The following is a 16,506-nucleotide window of genomic DNA, read 5'->3' as shown; positions in this document are numbered from 1 at the left end:
GCTCCATAGAATCTAAGCAGACATGCACGTGAAGAAGATGTGATTCGAGTCTTCGAGAACATCGCAAAGTGGGCAGATGCCCGTCCCAGGGCCGTTGCGCTTGCGGACCTCCATGATACGTCCATTTTGCATCATGTTTTTATATCAATATTTATTGCATTATGGGTTGTTATTACACATTATGTCACAATACTTATGCCTATTCTCTCTTATTTTACAAGGTTTACATAAAGACGGAGAATGCCCGCAGCTGGGATTCTGGGCTGGAAAAGGAGCAAATATTAGAGACCTATTCTGCACAGCTTCAAAAGTCCTGAAACTTCATGGAAGATGTTTTCCAAATATATAAAAAATACTGAGAGCAAGAACTTCACCAGGGGGGCCACACCCTGCCCACGAGGGTGGGGGCGCGCCCTACCCCCCTGGGCGCGCCCCCTACCTCGTGTCCCCCCTGGTGGCCCTCCGGTGGCCATCTTCTGCTATATGGAGTCTTTCGATGAAAAAAAATCATAAGCCATCTTCTCGGACGAAACTCCGGCGCCACGAGGCGGAACCTTGGCGGAACCAATCCAGGGCTCTGGCGGAGCTGTTCTGCCGAGGAAACTTCCCTCCCGAAGGGGGAAATCATCGCCATCGTCATCACCAACGCTCCTGTCATCGGGAGAGGGCAATCTCCATCACCATCTTCATCAGCACCATCTCATCTCAAAACCCTAGTTCATCTCTTGTATCCAATTCTTATCTCCAAGTCCGGGATTGGTGCTAGTAGGTTGCTAGTAGTGTTAATTACTCCTTGTAGTTGATGCTAGTTGGTTTAATTGGTGGAAGATCATATGTTCAGATCCTATATGCATATTAATACCCCTCTGATTATGAACATGTTTATGCTTTGTGAGTAGTTACTTCTGTTCTTGAGGACATGGGAGAAGTCTTGCTATTAGTAGTCATGTGAATTTGGTATTCGTTCGATATTTTGATGAGATGTATGTTGTCTCTCCTCTAGTGGTGTTATGTGAACGTCGACTACATGACACTTCACCATTGTGTGGGCCTAGAGCAAGGCATTGGGGAGTAATAAGTAGATGATGGGTTGCTAGAGTGACAGAAGTTTAAACCCTAGTTTATGCGTTGTTTCGTAAGGGGCTGATTTGGATCCATATGTTTCATGCTATGGTCAAGTTTACCTTAATAATTTTGTTGTAGTTGCAGATGCTTGCAATAGAGGTTAATCATAAGTGGGATGCTTGTCCAAGTAAGGGCAGTACCCAAGCACCGGTCCACCCACATACCAAATTATCAAAGTACCGAAGGTGAATCATATGAACGTGATGAAAACTAGCTTGACGATATTCCCATGTGTCCTCGGGAGCGCTTTACATCATATAAGAGTTTGTCCAGGCTTGTCCTTTGCTACAAAAGGATTGGGCCACCTTGCTGCACTTTATTTACTTTTGTTACGTATTGCTCGTTACAAATTATCCTATCACAAAACTATCTGTTTCCACTTATTTCAGTACTTGCAGAGAATACCTTGCTGGAAACCTCTTATCATTTCCTTCTACTCCTCGTTGGGTTCGACACTCTTACTTATCGAAAGGACTACGATAGATCCCCTATACTTGTGGGTCATCACTCCACCCCAGACGGGATCCATCCGCGGATCCATTGCCACATGAAGATCCGGATCTTCAGAGGCCGGATGGACCAAACCGCCGGGAGGGGGGCGGGGCGATGGAGGGAGCAATGGCCTGGTAAAGGGACTTGGTGGAGAATTGGTTGGAAGGCTCAAGACGCCACCTAACCTCGTTCGGGCCCGAGTCCATGGCCGGTTCGTGAAGGACTATGCCATCAAGCAACTCGTGCCAATCGGAGGATTCCAGAGGACCGAATGGTCTCCGGAAGGCGAGGCGCCCTAAGTCAATAAGGGCCCTCTCGACGGAGATGGTTGGGTTAACAGCGATGGAGAAGAGGTCAGGGAACCGCGCCGCGAACGGGGAATCACCCGCCCAACGGTCGAACCATTACAATGTCATAGAACCCGAACCAACCGAGATGGATGTCCCAATGCGGAGGACCGGGAGAAGTTGGATAATCGACTGTCAAAACTGGGAGCCGCCTAAATGCTGACAGAAAGCAAGGGGTTGTCCACGCAGGTACTTGGCCCGGATTATATCTAACCAGAGGCTGCCTTGTACTTGAGAAATGCACCAAAGCCATCGGGATAGGAGAGCAATATTCATGCGCTTCGAGCACATGATACCTAGTCCTCCTTGGTCCCGAGGCTTGCAAATGTCAGGCCAGCTAACCATATGGTATTTCTGCTTATTGTTGTCGCCAGCCCAGTAGAAACGAGATTGGACTTTGGCGATCTGATGGTGCAGAGTCTCGTGAAGGCAGTAGAAGCTCATGAGGAACAAGAGGAGGCTAGAGAGGGAGGAGTTAGTTAGGATCGTCCGGGCCGCCTTCGAAAGCCTCCTACCTTGTCAGGGCTCAATGTGCGTATGCAGCTTAGCCACAGACGGGCGCAAGTCCGCGACGGTGAGCCTAGAATCGCTAATGGGCGTTCCCAAGTAGGTCGTGGGGAAGGAGCCCAAGCGGCAGTTGAGGCGGTTGGCGATGCTCAGACATTCCTCATGAGAGTAGCCCATCACCATCACATCACTCTTATCGAAATTGATCTTGAGGCCAGACATTTGTTGGAAATAGAGGAGGAGGAACTTAAGATTCGAGATGTCCGTCTCCGAACCTTCGACCATGATGATGGTGTCGTCGGCGTACTGGAGAAGGGAGATCCCGGAGCCGCCAGCTAGGTGGGGAGTGATCCCAACGAATATGTCATGCGGCCTTATCCTTGTCCAGGATGGCGGCAAGCGCGTCCACCACCATGTTGAACAGGAATGGGGAGAAGGGATCGCCTTGACGGACCCCACATAGGGTGGGGAAGTAAGGGCCAATCTCCCCATTGATGTTCACGGCAGTGCGGCCGCAAGACACCATCTGCATTACGTGGGTGATCCAGCGCTCGTCGAAGCCCTTCCGGAGCAAAACTTCCTGAAGGAAGGGCTAACTAACAGTGTCATAAGCCTTATGGAAATCAATCTTAAGAAAGACCACCCTGAGGTGCTTAGACCGGACCTCATGAAGGACTTCATGGAGGACCAGCACCCCATCCAGAATATACCGCCCTTGGATGAAGGCGGTCTGGTTGGGGAGGGTAATGTGATTGGCCAGCCGGGTCACCCTATTGGCGTACCCTTTGGCCAAGATGCGGAAAATCACGCTGATAACCGTGATTGGGCGGAACTGGCGGATGTCGGAGGCACCAGAGACTTTGGGGATGAGCGAGATGATCCCATAGTTAAGGCATCCAAGGTTGATAGATTCAACGTAGAACTCATCGAAGATGCCCATGATCTCAGGTTTAATCACATTCTAGAAGGACTAGAACAACTTAACCGGAAGGCCATCTGGACCAGGAGTCGATGAAGGGTTCATGCTACTAATGGCGTCCCAGATCTCGCCCTCCGAGAACAGGGCTGTGAGGGCCACGTTCTCAGCGGCGGAGACAAGCTTGTTGCCAGTCCAGCAATCGAGGGCAAGGGAAAGGCCGCTCCGAGGAGCGGGGGAGAACAAGGCCCGGTAGAACCCATCGACGTGGGCTCTAATGTCTCTAGGGGGCTGAAGGAGGGTCCCACCATCCCAAAGTAGTAGGATGGTGTTGCGCCTACGGCGGCCGTTCGTAATGGACTGAAAATAAGCAGTGTTCGCGTCCCCTTGCAGGACCCATTTCTGGGTGCCCCGCAAGCGCCAGTAGGCCTCCTCGTCGGTGTAGATGACAGAGAGTTGGTCTTCTAAGTCGTAGCGGGAAAGCCACTCCCCAGGGGAGAAGCCAACAACATCCGCACGCAGGTCAAGGCCCTGGATGGTAGTCAACAGGGCCTTCTTGCGTTCACGGAGATCACTCCCAAGATTGGCACCCCACCCCTTCATGAACTGTCGTCCCCATTTAGCACAGAGCTGCCATACGTCAATGGACGAGGGGGGACGGGGGTGTGGGTGGGCACGCGCCTCCACCCAACGCGCGGCCACCGCCGCAACGAAACCAGTTTGGGACAACCAGAATGTCTCAAAACGGAAGCGAGGGGGAATCGACGGTCGTTCGTCAGCGGAGTATAGGAGGAGGGGGACGTGATCGGAGACAATCCGGGTGATCGCCCGAAGGGAGGCCAGAGGGCAGCGGAGATCCCACTTGGGGGAAACTAGAACCCGGTCCAGAACGGACTGGGTCAGGGATGCCTGCCGGTTGGTCCAGGTGAATCTGGCACCAACCCGATCTATCTCGCGGAGCCCATGGTCCGCGATGTAGTCATTGAACATTTGCATCCGTGCAAAGTTGATATGATGGTTGCTCTTCTCCTCCGCAAAACGGAGGAGGTTGAAGTCGCCCCCAACAACCACGTGGAGGGAGGTAGCCGAGACCTTCCTGTGAAGCTCTTCAAGGAAGACGGCCGACCTACTATGGTCGGCCGAGCCGTATACGATGATGACCTCCCACTTGAAGTTGAGGGACCGTTCGAAAAGCTCCATGCTCACAAAGAAAGTGCCCCGATCCATACTGCCCACCTCAAAGGTGGCATCCTTCACACCGAGAAGGATGCCACCAGAGTGGTCGGTACTCCCACTAGAATTCATTCATGATGATACTAAAAATTATTATGAGGGAGGAATATATGCTTGTACTATCGAGTTTCCTCTCTACATGTTGAAAATCTTGAAGTATTGCTTGCTTTACCTTCCTATGCAAGTTGATTCTTGTTCACATAAGTTGTTTGCTCAAAAAATCCCTATGCATAGGAAGTGGGTTAGACTTAAATGTGCTAGTCATATTCTTCATGATGCTCTCTTTATGTTTCAATTCTTATCTTTTATGTGAGCATCATTGAAATCATCATGCCTAGCTAGGGGCGTTAAACGATAGCGCTTGTTGGGAAGCAACCCAACTTTATTTTTGTTCCTTGGTTTTTGATCCTGTTTAGCAATAAATAATTTATCTAGCCTCTTTTATTATTGAGTTTTTATGTTTTAATTAGTGCTTGTGCCAAGTAGAACCGTTGGGAAGACATGGGGAAAGTCTTGTTGATATTGCTGTAAAAAACAGAAACTTTAGCGCTCATGAGAATTGCTGCCATTTCTTATTGGAGAGTGATATTTATTTAATTATTTTTCATATGTTTAATAGATAAATTCCTCACTTCCAGAAATTTATTTTAGAATTTTTGAGGTTCCAGAAGTTTGCGTTAGTTACAGATTACTACAGACTATTCTGTTTTTGACAGATTCTGTTTTTTCATGTGTTGTTTACTTATTTTGATGAATTTATGGCTAGTAAAAGAGTTTATAAACCATAGATAAGTTGTAATGTAGTAGGATTAACACCAATATAAATAAATAATGAGTTCATTACAGTACCTTGAAGTGGTGTTTTGTTTTCTTTCGCTAACGGAGCTTACGAGTTTTCTGTTAAGTTTTGTGTTGTGAAGTTTTCAAGTTTTGGGTAAAGATTCGATGGATTATGGAATAAGGAGTGGCAAGAGCCTAAGATTGGGGATGCCCAAGACACCGCAAGGTAATATTAAAGGACAACCAAGAGACTAATCTTGGGGATGCCTCGGAAGGCATCCCCTCTTTCATCTTCGTTCATCGGTAACTTTACTTGGAGCTATATTTTTATTTACCACATGATAGGTGTTTTTCTTGGAGCGTCATTTCATTTTCTTTTGCTTTGCTTGCTGTTTGAATAAAATAACAATATCTTAAATTCTTAAATGTTAGAGAGTCTTCACATAGTTGCATAATTATTCAACTACTCATTGATCTTCACTTGTATCTTTCAGTAGTTTGTTGTTGCTCTAGTGCTTCACTTATATGTTTTTAGAGCACGGTGATGGTTTTATTTTGAAGAATTAGATGAACTCATGTGCTTCACTTATATTATTTTTAGAGTCTTTTAGAACAGCATGGCAATTTGCTTTGGTTATGAATTTAGTTCTAATATGATGGGCATCCAAGAGGGATATAATAAAAACTTTCATATAGAGTGCATTGAATACTAAGAGGTTTAATACTTGGTGATTGTTTTGAGATATGAAGATGGTGATATTAGAGTTACGCTAGTTGAGTAGTTGTGAATTTGAGAAATACTTGTGTTGAAGTTTGTGATTCCTGTAGCATGCACGTATGGTGAACCGTTATGTGATGAAGTTGGAGCATGATTTATTTATTGATTGTCTTCCTTATGAGTGGCGGTCGGGGACGAGCGATGGTCTTTTCCCACCAATATATCCCCCTAGGAGCATGCGTATAGTACTTTGTTTCGATAACTAATAGATTTTTTGCAATAAGTATGTGAGTTCTTTATGACTAATGTTGAGTCCATGGATCATACGCACTCTCACCCTTCCACCATTTCTATTCTCTCTAATACCGCGCACCTTTCACCGGTATCATACACCCACCATATACCTTCCTCAAAACATCCACCATACCTACCTATTATGGCATTTCCATAGCCATTCCGAGATATATTGCCATGCAACTTTCCACCATTCCGTTATTATGACACGCTTCATCATTTCCATATTGCTTTGCATGATCATGTAGTTGACATCGTATTTGTGGCAAAGCCACCGTTCATAATTCTTCCATACATGTCACTCTTGAGTCATTGCACTTCCCGGTACGCCACCGGAGGCATTCATATAGAGTCATATTTTGTTCTAACTATCGAGTTGTAATTCTTGAGTTGTAAGTAAATAAAAGTGTGATGATCATCATTATTAGAGCATTGTCCCAGTGAGGAAAGGATGATGGAGACTATGATTCCCCCGTAAGTCGGGATGAAACTCCGAAAGAAAAAAAAAAAAAATAGAAAAAAAAGAGGCCATAAAAAAAGAGAAAAGGCCCAAATAAAAAATATTAAAAATTGAGAGAAAAAAAGAGAAGGGGCAATGCTACTATCCTTTTACCACACTTGTCCTTCAAAGTAGCACCATGATCTTCATGATAGAGAGTCTCCTATGTTGTCACTTTCATTTACTAGTGGTAATCTTTCATTATAGAACTTGGCTTGTATATTCCAATGACGGGCTTCCTCAAAATGCCCTAGGTCTTGGTGAGCAAGCGAGTTGGATGCACACCCACTAGTTTCTTTTGTTGAGCTTTCATACATTTATAGCTCTAGTGCATCCGTTGCATGGCAATCCCTACTCACTCACGTTGATATATATTGATGGGTATCTCCATAGCCCGTTGATACGCCTAGTTGATGTGAGACTATCTTCTCCTTTTTGTCTTCTCCACAACCACCATTCTATTCCACCTGTAGTGCTATGTCCATGGCTCACGCTCATGTATTGCGTGAAGATTGAAAAAGTTTGAGAACATCAAAAGTATGAAACAATTGCTTGGCTTGTCATCGGGGTTGTGCATGATTTAAATATTTTGTGTGGTGAAGATAGAACATAGCCAGACTATATGATTTTGTAGGGATAGCTTTCTTTGGCCATGTTATTTTGAGAAGACATTATTACTTGGTTAGTATGCTTGAAGTATTATTATTTTAATGTCAATATTAAACTTTTGTCTTGAATCTTATGGATCTGAATATTCTTGCCACAATAAAGAGAACTACATGGATAAATACGTTAGGTAGCATTCCACATCAAAAATTCTGTTTTTATCATTTACCTACTCGAGGACGAGCAGGAATTAAGCTTGGGGATGCTGATACGTCTCCAACGTATCTATAATTTTTGATTGTTCCATGCTATTATATTATCAACCTTGGATGTTTTATATGCATTTATATTCTATTTTATATGATTTTTTGGACTAACCTATTAACCTAGAGCCCAGTGCCAATTTCTGTTTTTCCTTGTTTTAGAGTATCGCAGAAAAGGAAAATCAAACGGAGTCCAATTGACCTGAAACTTCACGGAACTTATTTTTGGACCAGAAGAAGCCCATGGAGTATCGGAGTTGGACCAGGAGAGTCCCGGGCTGCCCACGAGGGTGGGGGCGCGCCACCTGCCTCGTGGACAGCCCGAAGGTCCACCGACGTACTTCTTCCTCCCATATATATCCATATACCCTAAAAACTTAGAGGAGCACAATAGATCGGGAGTTCCGCCGCCATAAGCCTCCGTAGCCACCGAAACCAATCTAGACCCGTTCCGACACCCTGCCGGAGGGGGAAATCCCTCTCCGGTGGCCATCTTCATCATCCCGGTGCTCTCCATAACGAGGAGGGAGTAGTTCTCCCTCGGGGCTGAGGGTATGTACCAGTAGCTATGTGTTTGATCTCTCTCTCTCGTGCTCTTGAGGTGGTACGATCTTGATGTATCGCGAGCTTTACTATTATAGTTGGATCTTATGATGTTTCTCCCCCTCTACTCTCTTGTAATGGATTGAGTTTTCCCTTTGAAGTTATCTTATCAGATTGAGTCTTTAAGGATTTGAGAACACTTGATGTATGTCTTGCGTGGGATACCCGTGGTGACAATGGGGTATTCTATTGATCCACTTGATGTATGTTTTGGTGATCAACTTGCGGGTTCCGCCCATGAACCTATGCATAGGGGTTGGCACACGTTTTCATCTTGATTCTCCGGTAGAAACTTTGGGGCACTCTTTGAAGTACTTTGTGTTGGTTTGAATAGATGAATATGAGATTGTGTGATGCATATCGTATAATCATACCCGCGGATACTTGAGGTGACATTGGAGTATCTAGGTGACATTAGGGTTTTGATTGATTTGTGTCTTAAAGTGTTATTATAGTACAAACTCTAGGGCTGTTTGTGACACTTATAGGAATAGCCCAACGGATTGATTGGAAAGAATAACTTTGAGGTGGTTTCGTACCCTACCATAATCTCTTCATTTGTTCTCCGCTATTAGTGACTTTGGAGTGACTCTTTGTTGCATGTTGAGGGATAGTTATGTGATCCAATTATGTTATTATTGTTGAGAGAACTTGCACTAGTGAAAGTATGAACCCTAGGCCTTGTTTCAACGCATTGCAATACCGTTTACGCTCACTTTTATCATTAGTTACCTTGCTGTTTTTATATTTTCAGATTACAAAAACCTATATCTACTATCCATATACCACTTGTATCACCATCTCTTCGCCGAACTAGTGCACCTATACAATTTACCATTGTATTGGGTGTGTTGGGGACACAAGAGACTCTTTGTTATTTGGTTGCAGGGTTTCTTGAGAGAGACCATCTTCATCCTACGCCTCCTACGGATTGATAAACCTTAGGTCATCCACTTGAGGGAAATTTCCTACTGTCCTACAAACCTCTGCACTTGGAGGCTGATAACCCACAAGTATAGGGGATCGCAACAACTTTCGAGGGTAGAGTATTCAACCCAAATTTATTGAGTCGACACAAGGGGAGCCAAATAATATTCTCAAGTATTAGCAGCTGAGTTGTCAATTCAACCACACCTAGAAACTTAGTATCTGCAGCAAAGTGTTTAGTAGCAAAGTAATATGATAGTGGTGGTAGCGGCAACAAAAGTAAAGACAGCAAAAGTAATGTTTTTGGTATTTTGTAGTGATTGTAACAGTAGCAGCAGAAAAGTAAATAAGCGAGAACAAGTATATGGAAAACTCGTAGGCACCGGATCAGTGATGGATAATTATGCCAGATGCGGTTCATCATGTAACGGTCATAACATAGGGTGACACAGAACTAACTCCAATTCATCAATGTAATGTAGGCATGTATTCCGTAGATAGTCATACGTGCTTATGGAAAAGAACTTGCATGACATCTTTTGTGCTACCCTCCCGTGGCAGCGGGGTCCTATTGGAAACTTAGGGATATTAAGGTCTCCTTTTAATAGAGAACCAGAACAAAGCATTAGCACATAGTGAATACATGAACTCCTCAAACTATGGTCATCACCGGGAGTGGTCCCGATTATTGTCACTTCGGGGATGCCGGATCATAACACATAGTAGGTGACTATGGACTTGCAAGATAGGATCAAGAACTCACATATATTCATGAAAATATAATAGGTTCAGATCTAAAATCATGGCACTCGGGTCCTAGTGACAAGCATTAAGCATAGCAAAGTCATAGCAACATCAATCTCAGAACATAATGGATACTAGGGATCAAACACTAACAAAACTAACTCGATTACATGATAAATCTCATCCAACCCATCACCGTCCAACAAGCCTACGATGGAATTACTCACGCACGGCGGTGAGCATCATGAAATTGGTGATGGAGGATGGTTGATGATGACGACGGCGACGAATCCCCCTCTCTAGAGCCCCGAACGGACTCCAGATCAGCCCTCCCGAGAGGTTTTAGGGCTTGGCGGTGGCTCCATATCGTAAAACGCGATGATTTGTTCTCTCGGATTTTTTTCTCATCGAAACTCAATATATGGAGGTGGAGTTGGAGTCGGAGACGCAACAGGGGGCCCACGAGGTAGGGGTGCACCCTAGGGGGGGCGCCCCCCACCCTCGTGAGAAGGGTGTGGGCCCCTGGTCTTCATCTTCGGCGAGGATTTTTTATTGTTTTTTCTAAGATGTCCCGTGGAGTTTTTGGTCATTTCGAGAATATTTGTTTTCTGCACATAAAGCAACACCATGGTAATTCTGCTGAAAACAGCGTGAGTCCGAGTTAGTTCCATTCAAATCATACAAGTTAGAGTCCAAAACAAGGGCAAAAGTGTTTGGAAAAGTAGGTACGATGGAGACGTATCAACTCCCCCAAGCTTAAACACTTGCTTGTCCTCAAGCAATTCAGTTGACAAACTGAAAGATAGAAAGAAAAACTTTTACAAACTCTCTTTGCTCTTGTTGTTGTAACTATGTCAAGCCAGCATTCAAGTTTTCAGCATAGATCATAACTAACCGCACTTGCAATAATTCTCAAGTCTCATAATTACTCATATCAATAGCATAATCAACTAGCAAGTCATAATAATAAATCTCGGATGACAACACTTTCTCAAAACAATCATAATATGATATAACAAGATGGTATCTCACTAGCCCTTTCTGAGACCGCAAAACATAAATGCAGAGCACCTTTAAAGTCAAGGACTGACTAGACATTGTAATTCATCGTAAAAGAGATCCAATCATAGTCATACTCAATATAAATTAACAGTGATGAATGCAAATGATGGCTATGCTCTCCAGCTAGTGCTTTTTAATAAGAGGGTGATGACTCAGTGTAAAAGTAAATAGATAGGCCCTTCACAGAGGGAAGCAGGGATTTGTAGAGGTGCCAGAGCTCGGTTTTGTAATAGAGATAAATTGTATTTTGAGTGGTATACTTTCATTGTCAACGTAACAACTAAGAGATGGTGATATCTTCCATGCTAAACACGTTATAGGCGGTTCCCAAATAGAATGGTAAAGTTTATACTCCCCCTCCACCAACAAGCATCAATCCATGGCTTGCTCGAAACAATGAGTACCTCCAACATACATCAGGTCCCAGGGGGAGTTTTGTTTGCAATTAATTTTGATTTAGTTTGCATAAAGTATGGGACTAGGCGTCCCGGTGACCAGCCATTTTCTCGTGAGTGAGGAGCGGAGTCCACTCCTCTTGAGAATAACCCGCCTAACACGGAAGATAAGGACAGCCTTTGTTGATACATGAGCTACTCGAGCATACAAAACAGAATGTTTATTTGAAGGTTTAGAGTTTGGTGCTACGTCTTGAGCTTGCGTTGGTTTTCCCCGAAGAGGAAGGGATGATGCAGCAGACTAGCATAAGTATTTCCCTCAGTTTTTGAGAACCAAAGTATCAATCCAGTAGGAGCCCACTCTCAAGTCCCTCGTACCTACACAAAACGATAGCTACTCGCAACCAACGCGATTAGGGGTTGTCAAGCCCTTCACGGTCAGTTACGAGAGTGAGATCTGATAGATAGAATATTTTTGGTATTTTTGGTGTAAAGATGCAAAGTAAAAAGTAAAGGCAAAGTAAAAAAGCAAAACAAGATTAAAGTGATGGAGATTGATATGATGAGAATAGACCCAGGGGCCATAGGTTTCACTAGCGGCTTCTCTCAAGAGCATAAGTATTCTACGGTGGGTGAACAAATTACTGTTGAGCAATTGATAGAATTGAGCATAATGATGAGAATATATAGGCATGATCATGTATATAGGCATCATGTCCGTGACAAGTAGACCGAAACGATTATGCATCTACTACTATTACTCCACTCATCGACCGCTATCCAGCATGCATCTAGATTATTAAGTTAAAAACAGAGTAACACCTTAAGCAAGACGACATGATGTAGAGAGATAAATTCATGCAATATGAAATAAACCCCATCTTGTTATCCTCGATGGCAACGATACAATACGTGCCTTGCTGCCCCTTCTATCATTGGGAAAGGACAACGCAAGATTGAACCCAAAGCTAAGCACTTCTCCCATTGCAAGAAAGATCAATCTAGTAAGCCAAACCAAACTGATAATTCGAAGAGACTTGCAAAGATAACCAATCATACATAAAAGAATTCAGAGAAGATTTAAATATTATTCATAGATAGACTTGATCATAAACCCACAATTCATCGGTCTCAATAAACACACCGCAAAAAGAAGATTACATCGAATAGATCTCCACAAGAGAGGGGGAGAACTTTGTATTGAGATTCAAAGAGAGAGAAGAAGCCATCTAGCTACTAACTATGGACCCGAAGGTCTGCTCACACTTCATCGGAGGGGCTATGATGATGTAGAAGCCCTCCGTGATGAAGGCCCTCTTCCCGCGGAGCTCCGGAACAGCCCCCAAGATGGGATCTCGTGGATACAGAAAGTTGCGGTGGTGGAATTAGGGTTTTGGCTCCTGTTCTGATCGTTTGGGGGTACGTGTGTATATATAGGAGGAAGAAGTACGCCGGAGGAGCAACGAGGGGCCCACGAGGCAGGGGGCGCGCCCTAGGGGGGGCGCCCCCCACCCTCGTGACCACCTCTTTTGTTCCTTGGAGCAGGGTCCAAGTCTCCTGGATCACGTTCAGTGAGAAAATCACGTTCCCGAAGATTTTATTCCGTTTGGACTCCCTTTGATATTCCGTTTCTTCGAAACACTGAAATAGGCAAAAAAACAGCAATTCTGGGCTGGGCCTCCAGTTAATAGGTTAGTCCCAAAAATAATATAAAAGTGGAAAATAAAGCCCATTATAGTCCAAAACAGTAGATAATATAGCATGGAGCAATCAAAAATTATAGATATGCTGGAGACGTATCAGGCATCCCCAAGCTTAATTCCTGCTCGTCCTCGAGTAGGTAAATGATAAAAAGAGAATTTTTGATGCGGAGTGCTACTTGGCATAATTTCAATGCAAATCTTATTAATTGTGGTATGAATATTCAGATTAGAAAGATTCAAGACAAAGGTTTATATTGACATAGAAAATGATAATACTTTAAGCAAACTAACAAAGCAATTATGTCTTCTCAAAATAACATGGCCAAAGAAAGTTATCCCTACAAAATCATATAGTCTGGCTATGCTCCATCTTCCCCACACAAAGTATTTAAATCATGCACAACCTGATGACAAGCCAAGCAATTGTTTCATACTCTAAATTTTTCAAAACTTTTTCAATCTTCACGCAATACATGAGCGTGAGCCATCGATATAGCACTATAGGTGGAATAGAATGGTGGTTGTGGAGAAGACAAAAAGGAGAAGATAGTCTGACATCAACTAGGCATATCAACGGGCTATGGAGATGCCCATCAATAGATATCAATGTGAGTGAGTAGGGATTGCCATGCAACGGATGCACTAGAGCTATAAGTATACGAAAGCTCAAAAAGAAACTAAGTGGGTGTGCATCCAACTTGCTTGCTCATGAAGACCTAGGGCAATTTGAGGAAGGCCATCATTGGAATATACAAGCCAAGTTCTATAATGAAAGATTCCCACTAGTATATGAAACTGATAACATGAGAGACTCTCTATTATGAAGATCATGGTGCTACTTTGAAGCACAAGTGTGGTAAAAGGATAGTAACATTGTCCCTTCTCCCTTTTTCTCTCATTTTTTCTTATGGCCTTTCTCTTTTTTTTATGGCCTTTCTCTTTTTTTTATTTGGGCTTTTTTGGCCTCTTTTATATATTTTTTTCGTCCGGAGTCTCATCCCGACTTGTGGCGGAATCATAGTCTCCATCATTCTTTCCTCACTGGGAAAATGCTCTAATAATGATGATCATCACACTTTTTATTTTTCTTACAACTCATCAATTACAACTCGATACTTAGAACAAAATATGACTCTATGTGAATGCCTCCGGCGGTGTACCGGGATATGCAATATGACAATGATGGAGTGTGTCATAATAAATGGAATGGTGGAAAGTTGCATGGCAATATATCTCGGAATGGCTATGGAAATGCCATAATAGGTAGGTATGGTGGCTGTTTTGAGGAAGGTATATGGTAGGTGTATGATACCGACGAAAGGTGCGCGGTATTAGAGAGGCTAGCAAAGGTGGAAGGGTGAGAGTGCGTATGATCCATGGACTCAACATTAGTCATAAAGAACTCATATACTTATTGCAAAAATCTAGAAGTTATCAAAGCAAAGTACTATGTGCATGCTCCTAGGGGGATAGATTGGTAGGAAAAGACCATCGCTCGTCCCCGATCGCCACTCATAAGGAAGAAAATCAATAAATAAATCATGCTCCAACTTCATCACATAACGATTCACCATACGTGCATGCTATGGGAATCACAAACTTCAACACAAGTATTCTTTAAATTCACAACTACTCAACTAGCATGACTTTAATATTATCACCTCCATATCTCAAAACAATTATCATGCTTCAATCTTTTCTTAGTATTCAACACACTCAAAAGAAAGTTTCACAAATCTTGAATACCAAGCATATTATTATTAGGCAAATTACCATGCTATTAAGAGACTCTCAAATTAATTTAAGTGAAGCATGAGAGATCAATAGTTTCTTTAAAACGAATCCACCACCGTGCTCTAAAAGATCTAAGTGAAGCACATGGAGAAAAATTATCTAGCTCAAAACATATAAGTGAAGCACATAGAGCAAAATTATCTAGCTCATAGGATATAAGTGAAGCACACAGAGCAAAATTATCTAGCTCATAGGATATAAGTATAGCACATAGAGTATTCTATCAAATTTTAATTCATGTATGGCTTTATCAAAAGGTGTGTACAGCAAGGATGATTGTGGTATACTAGCAAACAAAGACACAAATAATATAAGACGCTCCAAGCAAAACACATATCATGTTGGTGAATAAAAATATAGCTCCAAGTAAATTACCGATGGAAGTGAACGAAAAGAGGGGATGCCTTCCAGGGCATCCCCAAGCTTTGACTTTTTGGTGTCCTTGTATTATCTTGGGGGTGCCATGGGCATCCCCAAGCTTAGGCTCTTTCCACTCCTTGTTCCATGATCCATCAAAAGAATTCACCCAAAACTTGAAAACTTCACAACACAAAACTCAAAATAGAAAACTCGTGAGCTCCGTTAGCGAAAGAAAGCAAAAGACCACTTCAAGGTACTTTAATGAACTCATTCTTTATTTATATTGGTGTTAAACCTACTGTATTCCAACTTCTCTATGGATTATAAATTATTTTACTAGCCATAGATTCATCAAAATAAGCAAACAACACACGAAAAACAGAATCTGTCAAAAAAAGAACAGTCTGTAGTAATCTGTAGCTAGCGCAAGATCTGGAACCCCAAAAATTCTAAAATAAATTGTTGGACGTGATGAATTTATCTATTAATTATCTTCAAAAATAATAAACTAAATAGCACTCTTCAAATAAAAATGACAGCAGTTCTCGTGAGCGCTAAAGTTTCTGTTTTTTACAGCAAGTTCAACAAGACTTTCCCCAAGTCTTCCCAGCGGTTCTACTTGGCACAAACACTAATTAAACACAAAAAACACAACCAAAACATAGGCTAAATTATTTATTTATTACTAAACAGAAGCAAAAAGCAAGGAATAAAAATAAAATTAGGTTGGCTCCCAACAAGCGCTATCGTTTAACGCCCCTAGCACACTACTAGGAAAAGGGCTATAGATGGAATTGACAGTAATGGCGCACCAGACATGTGGTGCGCCATTACTATATACTAATGGCGCACCATGTGTTGGTGCGCCATTAGTGTCCAAATACTAATGGCGCACCACATACACGGTGCGCCATTAGTAAAAAAACTTTTTTAAATTTTTTTTCAAAACTACTAATGGCGCACCGTGGGAGTGGTGCGCCCCATTACTAGTTGAACTACTAATGGCGCACCGCTCCCACGGTGCGCCATTAGTGAATTTTTTTTTTATTTTTTTTTCGAAACTACTAATGGCGCACCGTTGGAGTGGTGCGCCGCCATTAGTGTCCAAATACTAATGGCGCACCACATACACGGTGCG

The sequence above is a fragment of the Triticum urartu genome, chromosome 1 (genome assembly GCF_003073215.2).
Source record: "Triticum urartu cultivar G1812 chromosome 1, Tu2.1, whole genome shotgun sequence".
Taxonomy (NCBI): Eukaryota; Viridiplantae; Streptophyta; class Magnoliopsida; order Poales; family Poaceae; genus Triticum; species Triticum urartu.
The sequence above is the reverse complement of the archived record's forward strand: the minus strand, read 5'-3'. Positions refer to the sequence as shown.